Here is a 19,043-nt window from a genome sequence, read left to right as displayed (position 1 = left end):
GCAAAGAAGGGCCCATCATCATACTCTTTTCACATCTTTATCAAACTGCTCTTTTTAGAAGCAATTTCTATCCTGCCACCAACTAGTTATGCTAGGACAAGCATTTTCACCTATAAAATGCCATTCCCAGACTGCCACCCAGAGTTTCTACAGAGCAAAGATGAATCGATGGACAGAAAAGTTATCTGAAATTCATAAAAATTCACCGTTAAAAAAACAACTGTAACAAATAAACCCCAAAATTCCAGTGGCTTGACATAGCATTTATTTTTCATTTATGGAGTGCCCCAAGCAGGAACTCCTATGGCCATGAGGCTCACCTCCCAGAGTAATTCTGGTACCCAGGGTCCTTCCTCCTTGTTGCTATGCCACTTAATATGGCTTTCAAGGTCCTTGTGTTTATTGGCATCAAGCTAGAAGGGTAAAACCATGAAGACTATCCAAGGAGCTTTTTATATGCCAAGTCTGGATGTAGCACATGTTCCTTCAGCTCACATTCTATTGGTTGGAACCCTGCTCATGGCCACACCTACCAGAAAGGGTCTGGGAAGTGTAGTCTAGCTGTGGCTACAGGAAGATAAGGAAATAAGTTTTGAGGGACAGTGAACAGTCTCTCTCAATCCTGTACAAAGCTGAGAAGTTGTCACAATCACATGATTCTCAGCCCCATTCATGAGCTGGAGAGTATGAATAACAAAGAATCGACTGTGTAAAATATCTTGACTACTGGACTTTCACTGGATGCACATGTGAGTAACTTTGGATTCCCCAACTGGGCATCTTGCATCCTCCATGGTGCAAAATTGGGTGAGATTATCAAAAGCTAGACCTGTTTCACCATTAGATTCCCCAGGAAGACTGATCTACCTATCATCCACCTATCTATCACCACTGTATTCCTGGAGACTCTAATTCAGTTCCCAGGGAATTCTAATTCAGGGGACTTGGGGATGTGTTTTTAAGACAGGGGAACTAAGACTCTTTCAGTTGCAAGTGACAGAAATCCAACTCACATGGTCTTAAGCACCAAAGAAAATGTATTGGTCCATGTAACTCTGCCAGTGGTGGGACTACTCTGGGGCATCGCTGGATATAGACATGAACAGTCGCACTGGGTCACCTCCACTCCATCTCTCACCTGATCTCCTCAGTAAAGGATTAATTTTGGGGCCATCTCCCCTCATGGGTCAAGGTGGCCACTAGCAGCTCCAGGTATACTTTTTTATGAATAGCCCCATGAAAACTACTCTTCCTCTGTAAAAGTTCCATAATTTATCCCTTTGCCACTAATTGTCCTGGCTTGGATCTCATGCCAATATCTGAGCCCATCACTGTGAACAAAAAGATGGTGGCCTCTGACTGTCCAGGTCTGGGTCATGAGACCATCTTGAGTCTGGGGGTGAGGTCAGATCTATACCACAAACATAAACCAGTGTGCAGCAGAGGTGATTCCCCAAGGACAACTAGGGTGCTATTCCCAGGACAAGGGGGACAGGGAAGGGATGTTAGGCAAGCAGCACCAATGGGATTCTCCTACACTAGGCTGTGGGAGGCTCCAAGAGAGGTGGGCGCTCTGAGCTTGAGACTCCCACAAACTGTGGGAAGGAGCAGTCCCTCAGACCTGCAGAAGGGACTCTGCTCACCTAAGTGCTTGATGGTTTCCACCCACCCCCATCCCAGACCCCTGTGGGCTGCCCCATGCATTGAACATGTGAAGCTGGTGCGACTCTCCAGGCTTTCTTTGTTAGAAGGCTGGGAGTCCCTTTGTCTCATTCACCCAGACCCTCTCAGTGGCCCTACCCCCAGCAGGCTTGTACCTCTCTGCCCCCAGCCAAGGCCCTAGTGCTTGGCTGCCAATAACACCAAGGATGTAAGCTGATAATGACTTAAAGCAGAGCTTCGTGTCTCCGACCTATGGGCAGCAAAGGACGCATGAACCCCTAAACCTGAATTCAACATTCTGTGTGTATGTTACATAATGTATGTGGGTGCTTCTCCGCTTCATCAAGGGGAAAAAAAACCCACAACTTTCATTGAATTACCTAAGGACACTTAACCTAAAAAGGATTGAAAACCACCAATGTCAATAGTGGCTTCTCTGGGCATCTGTCTCAAGTATTCAGTGGTGAGAATTTCATGTTCCGTAGTACTTATTCTGGAGAAGTAGGAAGCTATGGGCCAAATTGAAATGATACTCTTAGATCAACATTTCCTGAAATGGGCTCTCTGGAAGGTGGGTTGATGTGATCTCATGTCCAAGAAGAGAAACAAAAACATTTTCATGTTCAAGTAAGTTGGGGAAATGCTGGGTGAAACAGACTTCTTTTCTGCAGGACTTGTCATAATATTCTTTAATGTTCTAATGTGTCAAGTGATTCACCAGGAGGGATTGTAACAGGAAGAGTTTCCCAGACTTCCTAAACACACACAGTCTTGTATGGGGCTTTGCTTTGTTGTTAGCATTCTGTTAACCACGTCCCTGAAATGGACTCATGGGATTTATAATTTGGGAACCCCCTTATCCTCAAGGGATGTGTGTTTGTAGTAGCAGCTTTAAGTTTGTGTTGTAAAGGGGTCTGGCAGCAAGCATGGGAATAGCTTCAAAAGGGGCAATATTTAAGAGAAATCCTTCTCTGTTCTTTGCCTGAATCAGAACAAATGAGGGGTCAGTATGTTTGTGAGGCTCCATGGCATCTCTGTATCTGTGAGCTGTGGAGTGTCGGGTAGAAAGAGCAAGGGACTGGGGTCAGCATGCCTTGGGCGGACGCATGATTCTGTCACTGGCTGTGTGATTAAGACATGGACTTAACCCCTCTGAGTGTCAGCCAGTTATCTGTAAAAGGATCTGATGGGAAGTTTAAATGAGATCGTGCACTGAATGCACAGTGTCTGTCACTCAGAAATGTCTCTTCATAGCAGCTGAGGCAAAAGACTGACTTGGTTTGGGGTCTGCAGAACTTCACCCTTTGCTCTGGCAGCTCTAGGAAATTCTCCCCTTGTCCTTGCCTATCTTACCCTCTTGCCTCAACCACCTCCCACCTGCTCTGACAGCTCCCCATTCTTTCCTCCTCGAGCTGTTTTGCTGGTGCTCCTGATATCTCCAAACACAGCTGACCTTCTTCCCTGCCCTCCTGGGGCAGCTGGGGTGATGGCAGCTGGATCATGACCTCCGAGGCCAGGTCCTTCCCACATGCCCCACTCCATGAGTTGCTTTGCTGGTGCCCCAGATATGTCCAAACACAACTGACCCTCTTGCTTGTCCTCTTGGGACAGCTGGAGTGATGGCAGGTGGACCACAACCTCCAAGGCCGGGTCCTTCCCACCTGCCCCAGCAACTACCCTGATACCACCTTGGGCTGACAAACCGCATGGAAATGGATGCAAAGGCCCCACTGTTTGCTGATGCTCACAGGCTGTCCTTAAGGTCACCCTGTGTGGTATGTCACCAAAAGTGAACAACTCCACACCACGTCTACTCTATCAGAGCTTGTTTCTATCTGCATCTGTCATCGCTGATTGCATTTGAATGGGTTTAGTCTCTATTTTAAATAAAAGATTTATGCCTTAGCTGTCAGAGCCTGCTTTTATTTGAAAATTTAATCTTGTTTCTAGGAGTCTGGATTAACTTATTAGATTTAGGCGTCCCTCGTGTGTCTCTGAGAGGAAAGGAGTAGGTTCTCCCCTCTCTGCCTATGGCCCTGCACACACCACAGAGCAGAAGCCAAGAGCTGCAGGGACTTCTAGGTCAGCAAACCAAGGCAGGACAGGGCCACCTCTTGGACAGCTTTCTTTGGTCACCTTGGGTCCCAGGAGTGTTTCTGCGGTCTCTGGGCCAGCTTCCAGGCTGTTCTCTTGGGGGCCTCTGTTCCCCACAAGTGTGCTCCACCAAACTTACCCATTCTCAGGGGTTTTGTGGGGGCTCCAAAAAGGCCCCCAGTGGGAGACCAACTTGTCAACCTTGGCTGTGCCAAGGAGTTCTGAGGAGTTCTACCCCTCTGAGGGCACTTGCCCTACTGGTTAGACCATGGGGTCAGAAGACCCGGGTTGGAGTCTCAGCTCAGACCTTGGGCAAGCCGTTTAACTTCCCTGACCCTTGGTCTTCTCATCTGGAAGATGGAGATAATGTAATGCCCATCTCATAGAATTTCTGTATCCCTGAGTGAGGACATGGGGGAATGTTCTTGAGAACTCCTCTCTGTGACATTGTCACTACTTCAGTGTGTATGGGGTGTGGGGTGCACCACAACCCCTTCAGAGGTGAGATGGGGGAATCAAAGAGAAGAGTGACTCACTTAGAGTCGCATTAAAGTGAATGGAAAGCCTGGCCCAGGACCCGGAATCTGGTTCCCCATGCAGTGTGACAGGCTCTTCCCTCCGCCCCTCAGCACTCCCCCCCGCTTTGCCTCTCTCTCTGTCTCTCCCTTCCTCCTTCTCTCCTCTCCCCCATTTTTCCTCTATCTCTCTGCAGTGGACTGAATTGTGTCCCCCTGAAATTCGTATGTCAAATCCCTGATCCCCAGCATGACCGCATTTGTTTTCTGGGAGAGGGTCTCTAGGAGGTAATTAATGCTAAAGGAAGTCATAAATATGGGGCCCTAATCCAAGAGGACTAGTTGCGTTATTTGAAAAGGAAGATCTGTCTGTCTGTATATCTCTACCCCCCCACACACACACACACCTAGATGCACTGAGGAAAGAAGGTCATGGGAGCACACAGTGGGAAGGCAGTTACCTGTAATCCAAGAGAAGACGCCAGGGAGGAAACCTACCTTGCAGGCACCTTGACCTTGGACTTCCTCAACTCCAGAATTGTAAGAGACTTCTGTCGTTTAAGCCAGCCAGCCTAAGGTATTTTGCTATGAAGGCCCAAACAGACTAATTATACTGTCTGTCTCTATCCGTCTGTCTTCCTTTCTCCCCCTCCCTGCCCCCCAGAAGTCCCTGACTTTCCCGTAGCACTCCCGCCATCTGCTGGTCAGTCTTGGGATAGCAGGCAAGTGCCGGCCTAGAGGAGCGGCCTCCTTCAGGGCAGCCAGAGCCAGAGCCTGCACGAGCACACATGCGCGCGCACACACACACACACACACTCACACACCCACGCACGCACTCTAAGAGGCCAAGGAGGAGAGCTGAGATGGCTTGTCCCTCCCCTTCGTTTGTCCTCTCTCGTGCTGCACAACCTGGCATGCCTCAACTCGGGGCACATGATGAACACTGGTTTTTCCGTTACAAGCTCCTTAGAGTCAGGCCCACAACTGACCCATCTCTGCCAACCCTCATTCCCACCAATAACTGCCCAGCGCACAGCTGGTGCTCACTAAATGCTCCTCGCAGGACTAAAGGAAGACCCTCCCTTTGGGGGATTTCATTCATGGCTTCTCATCTATGGGGGTGCTGGGACTCAGGAACGTCTCTTCCTCCCCCACAGCACCCACACAACCATGGGCTCACACCCAGACTCGGGCCCCTGCACACAGTGTCAAGTCCCCCCACGCCCGTACCCCGGCTGGCCCGACAGGTCATGGATCAGGAGCACCGTCTCCTGTCTCCTCAGAATGGCCTCAAACCCAGCTCTGCAGGCCAACCCTTAGCGGGCACATGTGTCTCCCTGGCTTGTCACTTGGCAAAACAGCTCGAAGGGAAGGAAGACACAGTGACTGTCTCTACAAGTCAGCTGCCTCCGCCTCAGAAACAACTGTTGTCTGAGGGGCTAATTAAGATGAATCTGTCCAAGCGGAGAGGAAGCTCCGGCTCCAGCTTTCCAACCTAGAGGTTCCTCCCTCACTCCAGTTCCTAAATCAGCCCAGCGTGGCTGGGGGAGAGGAGGCGCCCAGGCCCAGCTCAGCCGGGCTCCTCCCATCCTCACCAGAGCCTGGACAAGGGTAAGGAGGTGAGGCGCTTGCCCGGGGCACAGGATTTAAAGGGGGGGCTCCCAACAGGCTGGCACCGGAAGAGAATTGCCCTCTCTTTTGCCTCAGAGACGCGTGTGGCTCAGCACGGTGCTGGTCCTGATCTAATCTTTAACATTTTGGCCGTTTATTTAACATGGACTTTTTTGCATGAGTTTTCATTTTTATAAAATATTGTATTAATGAAAGTTGGGACTTAAACAGGACCTGTACACCCATGCCTATAACAGCATTATTCACAACAGCCAAAAGGTAGAACGTGCCCCCACATGTCCATCGATGGCTGAGTGGATAAACAAAAGAAGGAAATTCAAGGGGCATCTGGGTGGCTCAGTCGGTTAAGCATCTTAAGCATCTGCCTCCGGCTTAAGTCATGATCCCAGGATCCTGGGATCCAGCCTGCTCAGCGGGGAGTCTGCTGCTCCCTCTCCCTCCTGCTCTCCCCCAGCTTGTGCACTTGCTTGCTCTCTCTTTCTCTCTCTCTCAAATAAATAAATACAATAAGAAAGAAAGAGAGAAAGGAAGAAAGGGAAAGAAAGAGGAAGGAAGGGAGAGGGAGGGAGAGAGAGAGGAAGGAAGGAAAGAAAGAAGGGAGGGAGGAAGGGAGGGAGGAAGGGAGAAAGAAGTTCTGATTCCTGCTTCCCTCTGGACAAACCTGGAGAACATTGTCCTAAGTGAAATAAGGCAGACACAAAAAGACGAAGACTGCATGATTCCCTTTGTATGAAGTACTGAGGGTAGTCGAAGCCTTAGAGACAGAAAGCAGCATGGAGGTTACCAGGGACTGGGGGGAGCAGGGTATATGGAGTCAGTATTTAATGGGGACAGAGTTTTAGTGGGGGAAGATGAGAATATTCTGGAGGGGATGGTGTGAAGGTATTTAACACCACTGAACCAAACACTTAAAAAATGCTTAAAATGGTAAACCTCATGGTATATTTTACCATAATAAAAAAATACTGCATTAAAATTATTAAATTATTATTATTATTATTAAATTATTAAATTATTAAAATAATAAATATTATTAAAATTATTGATCTTAATTGCTGAGTTTCTCGGCACCCTCTGAAATTGTGTGCCTGAGCTGAGGGCCTCTTACCTCTCCCTTGCTTGACCCTGAATTCTTCACATTGTCCCCATCTTACCGACAATGGAACCGAGCCTGGGGAATGTTAGTGATTAACAGGCCTGCTCAAAGTCACCTAGAAGATCATTGGTGAGCGCCCCAAGTCAAAAGCCAAGGCCCTGGCTTCCCTCCCTTCAGTACAGCACCCATCTCCAAGGTGCTTCCAGGGAGCTCGGTGGGCACCACCATCCTGCTGTTCCTTGGGTAGAATCTTACCCCACAAAGAAGGTCCTAGGTGGACCCAGGCCCAGCCCACCCCTCCTCTTATGGAAACCCCTCCCCCATAGCTCTCTGCTCTCCTACAAAGAAATCTCCAGGCAGAGTGTAGGGCCACTGGGCGGATAACATAGGCAAAGAGGCCAGGTCCATTTTCACACTCCATAGCTATGACAATGGCTGCTACTTTCCTCCCAACATCCATCCCCTCTTTTGCCCAGTAACAGAACCCGAATTTAGCTGGGCACAGGCTGCCTAGAATAAAGCTTTCATTTCCTAGCTTCCCTTGCTAGCTGGATGTGCAGACAGACTTTAGATATGGCCCCAAACCTGGAAGCCAAAGCATCATGTGCACCTTGGAAGATGTGTCCTTATAGAGAGTGGCAACTTCTTTCTACTTCTCTTCCCCTTCCTGTTGGCTGGAAGGGCAGGTGTGATGGCTGGAGCCTGTGCTGCAATATTGGAGGCTGGCAGAGCCCAGGATAAAAGGGGGCTGGATCCCTGACCTGGGCAGGGCCAGAGCAGCCCTGGACCACCCAGCTGCATAATTCTGTGAGAGGTTCAGTTCCCAGCAGGACATAGGCCACAAGCCCTGGTTAGGTGAGCTGACCCAGCCTCTCTCCCCACAGGACAAGGCCTCCCTCTCCATGTAGATCACTCCCCAGCTCCTACTGGTCCTTTCAGAAACACTTCCTAATGAGTTATTTTCACAGGAGTCCTGGATGCAGGGTCTTTCTGGGAACCAAGTCTAGAACATCCCTCCCTCCCTACTTGGTCCTTCAGAGCCTATAATGGCCAACTGGGCACTAATACCGCTGGGCCCAAGGGCCTGCCCTAGGCCATCTACTTGCACACTTCTGTAAGTGAGAGAGAAACTTCTATCAAGCTTAAGTCACAGGTGTATGAACCTGGGCAACTCTCTTGACCTCTCTGGCTTTAAGTTTCATTTCTGTAAAATGCAGATAAAGCCAAGTAAGAAAATGAACACAAATGCATTTTGTAAACTGTAAAAGGTGAAAGACTGAATGTTTGTGTCCCCATCCTCCAAATTCCTATGTTGAAATCCTAACCCCCAGTGTGATGGCTTAGGAGGTGAGGCCTTCGGGGAGGTACTGTGGTCGTGATGGGATTAGTGTCCTTCTAAGAACACCGGAGAGCTTGCTTCCTCTCTCTGCTCTCTGCTATGCTCTCACAGCAAGAAGATGGCTGTCGGTAGACCAGCAGGAGGGCTCTCGCCAGAACTCCAACAGGCCAGCACTCTGATCTGGGACTTCCAGGCTCCAGAACTATGAGAGATACATTTCTGTTCTTTAAGCCAGCCAGTCTATAGTGTTTTTATTATAGCGGCCAGAGCTAAGACAAGGTACTTGTTTATAATATCTGTTGAGAGGCCAAACCATTAAAACCAAGAACTGCCCCACAAATCAATGATCATCTCCAAGCCCCAGATATTTGCTTTATTTCCAGCAATTCTGGTGGAGAAATTGGGTCCCTCAGACTTTGCTATAGGGAATGTGACCTGAATGTTCTCTATTCAAAGGGGACTGTCTTATCAGGAAGTGACTGAGGTCTTCCCCTCACCCTCCCAGCCCTCACCCCATCACCGCCACTCCACACCCTGGGGCCACCTCAGCCACTCGCCCCTGCTCTGCTGACTGACTGCCCAGCTCGTCTCCTCTCCAGGCTGGGGAGAACAGACAAGACCTGGGAAAGGCTCTCTCCCCTTCAGCAGGAACCAAAGCACAAGTCTGAGCCCCAGGGGTGAAGGCCGGGAGATGGCAGGGGATGACACTGGAGGGAGAGATGGGGGACGCAAGGGGGAAAACAGGCAACTGTCCTAAGTCTGGACCAGAGACAAAAGCAGTCATGAGGAGTTTCTCCAAATACTTTTCCTTCTTTGCTCCTTATTCCCGGGAGGAGAAAGAGGTTCAGAGAGGCTGAGACCTGCCCATGGTCACACAGCAGCCAGAAGTACTTCACTGACCCACCTCAAACATTCCTCAGACTTTGGCAGACTGTGGGGCAATGTAAAGCAACACTCATCTGCTGACGGCTCCCAGCTGTGGCCTGGCCCCTAGAGGAGGCTGGACAGATGTCGTGGTGGAGGGAGGCCATCTTTCTTCGGGTCCGAACTGCCCTCCCCACAGTTGTGTCCATAGATGTGGACAACACGTGCCCCTCCCAGAAACCTGGACATGGCTCAGTGGAGGGGACACCGTTGGTTTTGTTCACCCAAGAGCCACTCCTCTCTTCTGATACTAGCACCCAGTATGGAGAGCCATTCCTCCTCCCAGGACACACTCTGAGTCCTTGGTCAAAGGTCCCACCCTTGCCCCTTGGCAGAGGGGTGATTATGTAATAATGGTGGCCCAGCCAGTCTCCTCTGTTTCCCCTGGAATCTCACAGAGAGGGATACACAGAGCACCAGCGGGCAGAGAGCATAGGGGTCTGCCTGCATCTCAGGCTCCCTAAGACCTAATTTTGCACTTTTTCCTCCTATCCTGAGAGCTACTCCAGACCCTTCCATAGATGCCTACTTGGTTCAGGTTAGGCAGAGGCAATTGCTGGGGCTCCCAGCCCACATGCCTGCCTGATAACCCAGCCAGACCCCCGAAGCGAGACTCCTGGAGGTTCGGGTGTTTCCAGGGGACACAGGCCACCTGCCCTGGAGCTGCCGCACTGACCTGCCTCCCTTCCTCAGGGCCAGGCTTTCCCTGCCCCGTGAGGACCTCTCCAGCCCCTATTCCTCTTCTGTGGGATTTCTGATTAATCGCTTTCATAGGAGTCCTGGATGCAGATCTCCTCCTGGGAACCCAGCCTCCCCATGTGGACTCTCATGGGCCTTATGATGGCTGCCGGCCCACTGAGACAGTGTGAGAGGTGACCCACCGGCTGAGAGCCCCTGCTCTCTGGGTGCCAGGGCTCCTGTTACTGGCTGCTCACTCCAGCCTCCTCTGCTGTGGGCGGGCTGCACAGGCACCCCAGGCCCCTTCCCAGCAGGAGACCCCTCCCTGGGCCACATGAGGCTTGCTGCTCTTGTCCATCCTTGGGGTGTGCTTTCCAGCAACACCTTCTCAGTGAGGCCCTCCAGGACCCCCCAAAAGGCAGAACTCTACCTGGGCACCCCAGGCCTGCATGACAGCAGTGCCACCAGAGCAAGACGCAGGTGGGAGTGGGCATCTGGCCCGGCTGCACTCTGAATCCGAGGTGGAGGAGGGTAGAGATAGCACTGGTCAGCAGGAATGGAGCCAGCCAGGGTGTGGCAGCGGTGGGGACCTTAGGCAGCATGGAGGTAACGAGAGAGAGAATGAGAAGGATAAGCTGGAGCAGATGGTGGGGGGCCTGAAGGCCAGTTGAGGCCAGGTGAGGATGCTGGAGCTTCTCCTCTGGGGAAATCGGGCATCTGGGGCCAACCTTAAAGATAGCGGAGTCTCGGGTACGTGCAGTCCTGGAGGGTCACCATGATAAGCAGGGTCAGAGTCAGGAGTGGGGGCTGCACCCAGGAGCATGGCAGAGAGGGTAGAGGCAGCTCAAGAGGTCCAGCTGGGAGCAAAAACACCCCCGGACCTGCCCCTCTGAGTTCCACTTACGCAGAGTGCAGAGTGTAGCGTGGATGTAGTTCCAGCCTGTTTTTCTGAGCCACCTGGCCTCCTGCCCCAAGGAGATCGGGGGAGAGGGAGTGCCCGAGTCACTTCTAGGGGGTGGATATTGGCCCTCTGTATGTCTCCCAGAGGAAGTAGCCCTCTGCTTTGTAAGCCAATAGCTAGTATTTTTCATGTGCTTATTGTGTTAGGAAACCTTCATGTGGATTAATCCTCACCGCAACCCTGGGGAGCGGGGGGGTTGGGGGTGGGGGCAGCGAGGGTAGTAGGTTGTTAAACCCAGGTTTTACAGGGAAGGACAAGGGGACAGAGAGGCTGAACATCATGTCCACGGTTACATGGGCCGTGAGTAGCAGAGCTATGACTTCTCAGTGGTCTGGCTCTACCAGGCACCTAACCAGGTACCACACCACCAAGCTACCCTGGAACACCGCCCCGTCCCCCACCTTCCTGAGATCCCATCAAACCCCCCAGCCCCACAGTGGCTTCCAAATCCTGACAGCCTCTGCTCCCTTCCAGCCATTCCAGCCCACCCTACAGCCCCGTCACCACCCAGCCCCGCAGTGATTTCCATGTCATCACCCTCCACCCGGGTCCCCTTTCAACGGTTTCTCCTAGAAGCTTTAAGCAGGAGACACAGCTGGGAAGCAGCTCTGCAACCTGCTTGGGACAGCCACACTGGGGCCACCCAGGCCTCCTGCGGCCACCGCCGCCCAGAGGCAGACATTCGGAGCTTCTCAGCTGACTCCAGCAGAGAATTCGCCACACTGTCACCGACTGCCATCACGCTGTGATTAGTTAATCACTAAGTGCATGGGGCTTTTAATTAACTGCCAGCCCTGCCGGGCGGGCCGCTGTTCCATGAACCACAGCAGCTCACGGCTCCCCCAGTCCGAGCTGATGGAACACTTCAATCACGCAATTCATGCTTGAGTATTTCGATGCTGCAGGGACAGCAGCTGTCACTTCTGCAGCCCTGAGCTGCCAGCCGCAGGAAGGAGAAGAGAAGGTGGCGGTCAGTGCGGGGGGGGGGGGGGGGGGTTTCCATCAGGTGTGCAAGGGTGAAAGGGGAGGTCTATACAAGATCTCTGAGTGTGCAGGTGTGGTTGTGGTGTCTATCTATACATTAAAAGTAACTCAACTCAAACAAGTGTAAGGAACAAAAATAAACCTATAGGCAGAGAGTAGGAGACTTCAGGCATGGCTGGATCCAGGGGTACACATGAAACTACCCGAGTGGATGGAGCCTGAACCATCAGAGCAGCAGCGCTGGTGTCCTGGGGACAGCCAACTGCATTTGGGAAGCTTATGAGAGGCATGAACAAGATAGCAATGTTGTCACAATGTTCCCTTGCTCCTCTCTGATTCAATTATTCCCTCCCACTCCTGGGCTTCCAGCTAAATCTGGCCCTATTTCTTAGCCTTATTGCATCTAATTTTAACCATTTGTTCACATGTCTCTGTTGCCCAATAGACCAGGATTCCCCAATGTCATTAGCGCTATTGACGTTTGGAGTCGGACGATCCTTCATTGCAGGGGCTGTCCTGTGTCCTCTAGGATGTTCAGCTGCATGTCCGGCCTCTGCCTGCTAGATGTCAGTAGCGTCACCTCTGTCACAACCGAAAATTTTGCCAGACGTTGCTAAATGTCCGCGGAGGCAAATGCTGCCCCCATGGGAGCCTCTGCAAGAGATGCTGCGGCCTGAGGAGGGTTACACCCTGGGTGCGGGTGCAGGGCCTGAGACCCGGTGGGGCTCCAGTGACAAGGGTGGGGGAAGGAGAATGCAGGAAGGGCCTGACGCACGTGGGCTCTGCCCATGACCTCTCACGTGTGCCCATCTCAAGGGGGAAGATGCTAACCCTGTCATACCACATCATTCATTTACTGAGCGAATCAGAAACCTGAATTTGTTTATGACATGTCCTGATTCCTAAAATACATACGCAGGCTGAAAAAAATACACCAGTTTGCAGTTTGCAGCCCCTCCCCGAGTCCTATTCACTATGAGACTACAGAGGCCAAACAGCAAACCCAAGGTCACACAGACAAAGGGAGCAGAGCCCGCTGGGCCTCCTACTGGGCCGCTGGTTCCCTGATCAGCAAAGTCGGCCCAACCCCATGCTGCTCCGTGTTCTCCATCACCCTTGGAGCCATCCAGCCCTGAGGCCTGGCTCCCGGGAAGCCCTGGCAGCCTCCTTGGGGCCCTGCAGAGTGAAGGAAGGACATTCTCAGGACAGAGGAGACTGCAGGGCTCGGAATATGTAAATCACACCCCACTGCCCACCACATCCGTCCTGCGGCCTAATTGAGACATTTGCTTGGAGTATCCTGGAAAACTAGAGCAGATGTGGCCTTCGGAGAATGAGAGCCACCCTCCTCGGACACCCTGCCAAGACTGGGGACCAATGGCTGTTCTCTGGAAACGGCACCAGCCACAGGAAAACAGTTTTTGCTAATAAGATTGTGTGTGTGTATATATATATATATATTTTTTAAATGGTCATTGAGTATTGAACACCCAGTATCAAGGGTGTTCAAATGCCAGAAAGGAGGGCAAAGTAAAAAAAGACAGCACGCCCATCTCTACGCAACCATGCAGTACCAAGTGGGAAAACCCGCTGATTTTACCCACATGTGTCTCTACAGCCTGAGCCTATGAGGTTGGAGTGTGTGCAAACCTTTCCTGACACCAGAGGTTTCCTCAACCTGCAGTTCGCCTCAGTGAGTACCACTTGGTGATGGGGGTCGGGGAAGCACGGTCCCCAACTCTACCCTTAATATCATCAAGGTTTCGTTCCTTTCTCGCAACCCAACCCCAGGTCCCACTCTGGCCTCATGATCCCAGCCTGCCGGCAAGAGTGCTCTATCTGATGTTGCCTACAGATATGCATGGAGCCTTCTGGGTGCTTCTCTGGCTCAGCCTGCCCGCTCTCCTCCCCACCTGCCCCCATTTCTGCTCCCGTTACTCAGACCCAGCCCACTGGAAGCAGTCAAGAGCTGCTTGTTGAGTGAATGAGCGAATGAATGAATGAGGGAGCTTTCTTTTTTTCCTGTTTAAAGATTTTATTTATTTATCTGACAGAGAGAGTGTGGTTGGGAGGGGGGTGGCAGGCAGAGGGAGAGAAGCAGGCTCCCCGCAGAGCAGGGGAAGCCCGATGTGGAGCTCGATCCCAGGACCCCGGGATCATGACCTGAGCCAAAGGCAGTCATTTAACCAACTGAGCCACCCAGGCACCCAAATGAATGGGCCTTCTAAAGCAACGAAGCATTTTAACACTTTTGTTCTCTGGCTCTGAGCTCATTCTCCCCTCCCTGTCCCCATGCCTCCACTCTTAAGACACACAGGTGTTTCCTCCCTGCACACCTGCATGACTGGGCTGCTGCTGCTCCCCCCAGGTGGAATGTGATTCCCCTGCTGTCGGAGACCCAGCTGCACTGCGTCCTGGGTGGCATCTTCTCGCCGCCCCCTCCCCATGCCCTCCCTTGTGTTCCTACAGCACATTGTTGTGATGTCACCCCTATGCTCTTACCATCTCCCCTATACTAGCTATTTGTATCACACAAAAGATTTGTATCGCACGTGAGAGAAAACACAACTGAGGCTCATTCAAGTTCTGAAAAGCTGTTTTGCAGTGAGTCCCTTGGCTCTGTCCTGCTCTTTGAATGGCGTTCCTCTTCACCACAGCTTCCCTCCCTCCTCAGAGCAAAATGACTGCCGCCATTCCGGACCTTACATCCAAACACCCCACCACTCACAGGAGAGGCTTTTTCCTCACATTCCCAGCAGAAGCTCCCAAGTCTATGCCAGCTGGACCCCTCTTGCCTCGATCGCTCCAGCCTGGTGAATGCAGGGTTTTGACTGGCCTTACACCAACCTGATCCCTTCTCTCAAACCACAAGGTGGGGGGCATGGAGGGGGCCGTGGGAGATAAGACCATGTGCCTACTAGGCTTTGCAGGTGTCTCCCCGAGGAAACAATAAGCTCCATGAGGGCAGGGACAGATTCTACTTGATTTCTACTTGATTTCCATGTCCCCCCTCCCTCATTGCCCAGCACAGCACTAGGCACCAGAGACACATCCATAAATGTCCCCTGATTTGAATGTCCTCCTGTCCCATGAGATGATCCTTGGGGTCCTGGGTGTCCTGGGTGTCCTGACCTCCCTCCAGTCTCTTAAAATGATAAAGCTGGCTGTAGCTGAAAGGGAATGCTGATACTTACGTTCACAAGCATAGAGTTCTGGCAACCCAATTTCACTCCAGAACAGGGCTTCTAGAATGTAGATGCTGATTTCTACTACAGGTTTGGGCATAAGAAACTGGGTACAGAGGCCCCCATGTATCGTCCATTGACTCACTCACTCATTCATTCACCTACTCAATGCATTAATGCCTATTTATCATTGCTTTCCACCTCTCCCCCCTACACAGCCCCCACTCCACAGGGACAAACCATGTGACTGCCCCCACCCATCCCAACCACCCTTGATTGATTACAATTAATTATTTCTTTGGTTCTTAATGGCGGTGTACCATTCCCTAAAAGGCATTTGGAAAATTTGGAGGATTGCCTTCTATTTTAGTTGTGATCAAGCATTAAAATATTGAGGTAGACCCAAAGGGAGACTATTTTTTTTTTAATTTCTTCCTTGTATGAGTTTGGGGGAAAAAAACCAAAATTTTATGTTAAGATAGAAGGTCTTACAAAATATATAAAAGGTGTATTGGCAGGGGACTTCTGCCCATGGCTGAGTAGGGAGACAGTAAATTCTCTTCCCCAAAAGCAATTATAAAGCTGGACAAAATTGACCAAAACAACCATGTAGCACTCTGGACATTAACCAAAGGCAGACCACAACGGGAGCAGTATTTGTGCATGAAAGCTAGAAATTTGGGCAATAACAGAATCTGTGGCATTCTTGCCTAAGGCTGCTCCGATTCTCTCCTCCCAGCTCCCAGCAGAGAGCTTCCACTAGTGTGAAGAAATTTCTCTGCTTTGGTTAAAAGGGGATCTCTGGATCTGGGGCAGTAAGCAAAGCCCACGCTTGGCAGCCTTGTAGGTTCAAGTGAAAGTCTCCAAGGCAGAAAAGCAGGAGGGCCAATAGCTCTACCCAGACTGAGGTTGCCAGTCGTGGTTGGGCAAATCTATCCCTGGCTAAAGCTACATGCATGCTCTGTGGAAACTAGAGAAGACCCAATCCAGCCATACGCTCCTAGCCAACCCCTGGGCTGTGCATGGGGGCAAAGATGAGAGAGAATCCAGCAGAAAGTAAACCGTAGGAAACATATGAAGATGGCCTGAATTTTTAGTGTGCTCCTGCTATCAGCTGTTCTAAAACAGCTCCTCACTTCCTAGGATTCCGGCCCCATGTAATCCTCACTTTGGGTGAGGCCAGCACACAGTGACCGGCTTCTAATAAAGGGAACATGGCAGAGGTGATGAGTGTCACTTGATGGCTAGGTTATAGAAGAAAGACTTCTGCCTTCCCTTCATGCTCGCTCTGGTTCTTCTCCCTTGCTGCTCTGATGAAGCAAGCTGCCGTGTTGTGAGCTGCCCTATGGAGAGCCACATGTCACAAGAAACTGAAGGTGGCCTTCTGCCAACATCAGCGAAGGACAAATTCAGTTCAATGACCTGCAAGCAACCCTGTCCTGCCAACAACCAGTTCAGGAACTTAGAGGTAGATCTCCCCCAGTTGAGGCTTCAGATGACTGCAACCTGGCCAACACCTTCATTTGAGCCTGAGAGGACCCAGCTAAGGTACTCCCAGAATCCTGACCCACAGAAATTGTGCAAAAATAAATGTTTTTGTCTGAAGCCACTAAACTTTGGGATGATTTATTATGTAGCAATTGGATGACTGACAGAGCTCGCCTCTCTACACACAGATTCCTCAGCAGAGGACAGACTGTTTACTGACTTGAGGTATCTGAGCACAATCTCTGTCCATTCAGATATGCAGACAAGGAAACAACACTTTGGAAGCCAGACTTACATATAAAAACAAAAATACAAGAAATTTAACTGGAAATTTCAGTGGCTTCACACCATAAGGAAGACAGGAGTCCCAGACTGGAATTGTCTGATTCACAGACCCTGGATAAGTTATTCAACAAATAAACACATTAAAAAAAAAAAAAACAGCAACAATAAACCTGGAAGGAATCAGAATCCAAAGTTGCTACAATATTTTTTAATGTCCAGTTTTCAACAAACAAATTACATGATATGCAAAGACACAGGAAAGTCTGACATACTCAGGAAAACATCTGTCAATAGACCCTGTCTCTGAGCATTCCTAGATGGTGGATTTAGCAAAGACCTCAAATAGCTACTAAAATATGGCCAAAAAACTAACATAAATTATGTTTAAAATGTTAAATGAAAGTATGACAACAATGAACCAACAGAAATTCTAAATAAGGAGACAGAAATTATTTTTTTAAAGGGAAATTCTGGGGTTAAAAAATACAATTGAAATGAAAATCATCCTGTAAAGATTCAACAGATGATTATATAAGGCTGAGGAAAATTAGTGAACTTGGAGAAAGGTTGATAGAAAGTATCCAACTAAGAACAGGGGGGAAAATGATTGAAGAAAAATGAACAAAACTTCAGAGCCCAGTGTGGCGCAGTCAGTTGAGTGTCCTACTCTTGGTTTCAGCTCAGGTCATGATCTCAGGGTCATGAGATAAAGCCCCAAGTTGGGGTCCGTGCTCAGTGGAGAGTCTGCTTGAAGATTCTCTCTCTCTGCTTCTTCCCCAACTCGTGCTCACACACTCTCTCTCAAGTTAATTTTAAAAATACATCTTAAAAAAAAAAAAAAGGGTACCTGGGTGGCTCAGTGGGTTAAAGCCTCTGCCTTCAGCTCAGGTCATGATCCCAGGGTCCTGGAATCGAGCCCCACATCGGGCTCTCTGCTCAGCCAGGAGCCTGCTTCCTCCTCTCTCTCTCTGCCTGCCTCTCTGCCTACTTGTGATCTCTGTCTGTCAAATAAATAAATAAAATCTAAAAAAAAAAAAAGACAACTTTAGAGTCCACTGGGACAACATTAAGCATATCAATAGATGTGTAATGAGGGTGCCATAAATCAAAAGACAGGAATAGAAAAAAAAAATGGAAAAAACAATAGCCAAGACCTTCCAGGATCTGGTGGAAAACATTAAATACATATCTTAAAAGTTCAACAAGCCTCAAGGAGAATCAATACAAAGAGATCCACATCCAGACACACCATAGGAAGCATTTTTTAAAATATATTATTTATTTTGAGAGAGGGGGGGGCATGAGGAGAGGGGAGGGGCAGAGGGAGAAGCAGACTCCCCACTGAGCAGGGAGCCCGATGTGGGACTCGACCCCAGGACCCTGGGATCACGATCTAAGCCGAAGGCAGATGCTTAACTGACTGAGGCACCCAGGCGCCCCACAGTAAATGTTTAAAAGACAACAATGAGAAAAAATCAGCAAAAGAAAAATGACTCATATGTACAGGGGAGCAACAATAAGATTAACAGCTGACTTCCCATACAGAACAATAGAGAGCAGAAGGCAGTGAAATGGCATATACAAAATGCTGGGGTGGCGGGGGGACTGTGAATCAAGAATTCTACTATCCAGCAAATCTTTCACCAGAAATGAAGGTAAAATAAAGACATTTCCACATACATGAAGACTAGTAGAATTCATTGCTAAAAGCCCACAAATATATTTGTAAAAACAAATGAAGCCAGATGCAAAATACTACATGTACATAACTCCATTTATATACAACTCTAGCAGATGAAACAGACCATGAAATTAGAAGTCAGGATAGTATTTTCCCTTGGAGGGAGACTGTGACCAGCAGGAGCCATAAAGGAGGAATGCTGGGGAAACTGGTTACAACAGCTGTCTTCATTGGTGATTCTGGCACATTTCTATATAGATACTTTCCTTCTTTAAGAGTTTACTGAAACAAAAAAGGAAGCTTGATCATACCACTTCTTCCCCTCTTTTTGAATCCCTTTATTGTTTTCCACTTCTTTCCCAATTTGAGCAAACCTATCACTTCTACGGACCTGTCTTGTCTGGTCTTTGACCACCTCGCCAGCATCATTTCTCTAGACTTGATACTCTGATACTGATACTCTAGACTTCGCCCTTCTGTTGATCCTCAAGTCTCCTGTGCTTTCATCCTGCCACAGTA

This window comes from Lutra lutra, chromosome 17, assembly GCF_902655055.1.
Source record: "Lutra lutra chromosome 17, mLutLut1.2, whole genome shotgun sequence".
NCBI lineage: Eukaryota > Metazoa > Chordata > Mammalia > Carnivora > Mustelidae > Lutra > Lutra lutra.
This window is presented reverse-complemented; position numbering follows the sequence as displayed.